The sequence below is a fragment of the Canis aureus genome, chromosome 4 (genome assembly GCF_053574225.1).
Source record: "Canis aureus isolate CA01 chromosome 4, VMU_Caureus_v.1.0, whole genome shotgun sequence".
NCBI classification, from domain to species: Eukaryota; Metazoa; Chordata; class Mammalia; order Carnivora; family Canidae; genus Canis; species Canis aureus.
The window spans coordinates 87747077-87751164 of NC_135614.1; the positions used below are offsets into that span (position 1 = coordinate 87747077).

At 39.4% G+C, this 4088-nt stretch overlaps 1 non-coding gene across 1 annotated transcript; it reads left to right on the forward strand.

Annotated features, from left to right (window-relative positions):
* The first annotated feature begins 2625 nt into the window (after nt 1-2625).
* LOC144313102 (U2 spliceosomal RNA) lies at nt 2626-2816 on the forward strand. The gene has a single exon (XR_013378836.1). It is a non-coding gene; the product is annotated as a U2 spliceosomal RNA (small nuclear RNA).
* Nucleotides 2817-4088: the final 1272 nt, after the last annotated feature.

Consider the following 4088-nt stretch of genomic DNA (forward strand, 5'->3'; position numbering starts at 1 on the left):
TAGGTGATCTGCCTCTGACTACTGCAGCAAAAATATTTTGTAATAAAATTACCAGTCAAAGCTAGCTTCCCTGTAACAATCAGTATAGAAAGTGTCTTATTTTCACTAACCTGTCTTGTAGGTCTGGAATAAAAAGTGCACATCCTTTCTATTCTCTCGAGGTCTCCTAGTATAGTAAAAGCTAAAATTTTACTCACCCTCAGTTGTCAGCAGACTAACTGCCTCAAATACAAACTTCAGATCGAGCCCCAAATATATTTCAGTAAATTGAAAGCAGTATCTATATTCCAAAAACACTTAAAAATCTAGGAAAAGAAGATGCAAATTTGTAAAGTATATAGTGGATTTGTAATATACTCAGAGAAAACTTAAAACAAGGTGATACTTACTTCCATTCAAGCCATTTATACTTTTAACCAACCAGAGTGTTGGCATTTTATAAATATTACCTTGTGCTCTTATTCATTCACTCATCAAGTATTTATCGAATATCAACGTGGACGAGAAATTGCTTCAGCTCCGAACAAAAGGGACAAGAAATGCCTGCTCTCATGAAGATCGTGGGGCATTGTAAGAAAACTGTTCATGTGTTTGATCATGATGAGTCTATGGGGGCAAAAGTAGGAAAGGAGAAACACGTCACAGAAAAGCCAAGGAGAGCTTCTGTGGAAAGGACTTTTGATCCAAGATCTGAACAAAGGCAGAGGAAGAGACCCGTGGGAATATTTGACACAAAAACAAAGAACATGCATTTTATCACCATTTGCCTTGTTAAAATCTTCTCCCAGCACTGATCATCAGGGCCATTGCAGAAAGCACTCGAGGGAGATCCTGAAAGGGAATAGCAACTGGAAAGGCCCTGAGGTCACAGAGGGTTTGATGTCTTCCAAGGGGGGAGAAAAGAGTTCAGGTGGGAAGTTAGTGAGGATGGCATTTTAGTCGAGCAGAAGGAACAGTGTGTGACATTAAGTTGGAACAGAGGGACGCTCTACTTAGGACAGGGCTTCGGGGGTCTTGCCGGAATACTGTACTGTGTTGTACGTGAGAAGTCATGCGAAGACTTTTGAGCGGGGAACTGCTATAAACAAATTGGTATCTTCAAACGGTCACTCTTGGACGTTCAGGAATTAGAAATGAGAAGGCGAAGAAACAGCACAACCACTTAGAGATTGTTCTGTTTAAATCAGATTTGCTCGGGCTCCTGTTGAAAATGTAGTTGTAAGGAAAAATGGACCCAAACGTCCTTTCTGAGAAACAGCTGATTCTAATTCAGCTTAAATGTGTCCGAGAGGTCTTTACTCAGGACATTTAAAAGTCCCCAGACAGATGCCAAACCATTTTCTATTAAAATAGGGTCTGGACTCTCTATCCTCCTAGCACTTATCACCATCTCTCTCTCTCTCTCTCTTTTTTTTTTTTTACCATTTACCTCCTTTCACCATAATGCAGGTGCTAGGAGGGTGGGACCGCCTTTCGTATTAATTCTTTTAGTTGATAGATATTATTTTACAGTAATTTTAAGTTTACAGGAAAATCAAACATAAAGCACAGAAAGTTCTCAATATATCCTCCTACACACGTCTGACATTAGTGCAAGCTGTCATGCATCTGCGCAGTGCATTTGTTACCCTGATGAGCCAAGCCTGGATCATTATTATGAGCCATAGTCCAAAGTTTACGTTAGGGCTCACTCTTTACATTTGTGCATTGGATGAGTTTTGAGAAATGTATGATGGCTTGTATCCACATTCACCATTACGGTATCCTACCATACAGAATCATCACACTCTACGGAGTCCCACCTGTTCATCTCCCTTCCTCCCTCCACCTCTTCTCCTAGGGCAACCACTGATCTTTTTAGAATTTTCATAATTTTGTGTTTTGCAGATGTCGTTTAGTCTGAGTCATATGATAGGTACCCTTTTCAGACTGGCTTCCTTCACTTACCACTATGATAAATCATTTACTGCTATTGCTGAAAAATATTACATTATATGGATATACCACAGTTTGTTTATCCCATTCTCTATTAATGGACACCTTAGATGCCTCTAAGTCTCAGTACTTGTGGATAAATATGCTATAAACATTTGTGTGCAGTTTTGATGTGAACACAGATTTTCCACTCACTTGGGTAAATACCAAGGAGCGTAATCATTGGATAATATGCTGGGAGTATATTTAATTTTGTGAGAATTCAAGAAACTACCAACTCTCTTCCAAAGTTTTTTGAGCCTCTTTCCAGCAATGAACAAGAATTCCTATTGTTCCGTATCCTTGCCCGTTTTTGATATTGTCATTTTTTTTAAGCCATTCTACTAGGTGTGTAGTAGTATCTCATCAGTGTTTTCCTTTAAAAAAAAAGAATTTATTTATTCATGAGAGACACAGAGAAAAAGAGGCAGAGACACAGGCAGAGGGAGAAGCAGGCTCCCTGTGAGAAGCCCGATGCAGGACCAGGACCCTGGGGTCACCCTGAGCTAAAGGCAGACGCCCAACTGCTGAGCCACCCAAGCGTCCCTCCTCATTGTTTCCATATTCACTTTTGAATCCCCAGTATCTAGAAGAATATCTGGAAGAGAAGGGTTGAGTGTGCGTATTTTAGAGAGAAAGAGAGAGAGAGAGATCGCTTCTCGGCCTTTTGGATAAGATCATGTGTAGTATCTGTTCTTATCAGTTTAATATCTGATACGTCCTCTATCTGAGGACAATATATTAAATGGATTTTTGGAGCAGGGAGATGGAATAGGAGCTTGCTCCATCCACTCCGCGCATCGACCTGGTATTGCAGTACTTCCAGGAACAGTGCACAAAAAAAAAGAAAGAAAGAAAGAGAGAGAGAGAGAGAAAGAGAAAAGGGGTCTAAAAAAACTAGCAAAACTAAAATTCAGGTACATTGCCCACAAATCAATGGTTTTCATGTAAACAGTGGAGTATAGTAAATAGAAGTACCAAGGATTTGGACATAAAGTACACGATTGTATTGAGGAGAATAAAATAATATTTGAGTAACGAACAAGCATATAGAATTTTTAGATTAGCACAAATAAAAGTTTCAGAGAATTCCCAAAATAAATTTAAAAGATAAATCTTTTTAATAAAAATAAGGAGAAGGTTTTTTAATGTTATTATTTTTTTTTACACTGACATAGCAATTAGAATCAACTGAAAGACTACTTCAGGGGACGAATATCCTAACGAACACTGTAAACCAGTTGCTCCACATCAAGCAACACTGCATTTCTTTTTTTTTTTTTTTTTTTTTTTTTTAACACTGCATTTCTTGAAGGGATGATATCTTCATCTCTCTTTTCCGATTGCTGCTTCTTCAAAGCCTGCAGTGGGTCTCATCTGCTTCCGCCACGCCATCAAAGTAAATCTCACTTTCTACCCAATTTTGAAGCATCGTTTTGGCACTGCAATTATTTTGCCCAAAATATCCCTTTATCGAACTTAAAATTTATTTAGCTTCATCCAGTTCTGCTTTGAAACAGTTTTCTTTCATAAGTAACACTCCTGGTTCAAGACACTTGCCAAGCAACTAGCACTTCCCACGCAGAGGCGCACATACTAGAAAGTGTTACAGTCGAAATCAGAGACCCTGTCTCCGAACAATAGGGACAACTTTTAGGAAGACGGTCCATGAGAGCTGCAGTGAGCTGTGCAGAAAAGCGTTTGGACCCGAGCCTGACTCTCCCGAACTTCCCACATGCTGCCCCCGTGTACAGCCTGTTTTGTTAATCAAGGACAGAAACTCCATTTGTAGAAATCATCTATCAAGAAGTTATATATTAGGATTATTTGCCTTCCAGGGATCCTTTCATACAATTCCAACAAAAGGAAAATGTCATCGTGCCAAGGCCTTGACTGGGCCAGGCAAACCCAACAGCAGCTGCTTCCTGACCCACATCTGTGTCTAATAATTCATGCCTGACTTTGATGTAGTCATTGGCAAGTTAACATTTTCCAAAATCCAGGGTCTCAACTGAGAATAAAGTTTCACGCTTTGTATTTTTAAGAACTTAACCCATTTCCCCCACTTAAACTCCCTTATCTCTCCTAATGCAATGACATATGCCTAAAAGGGT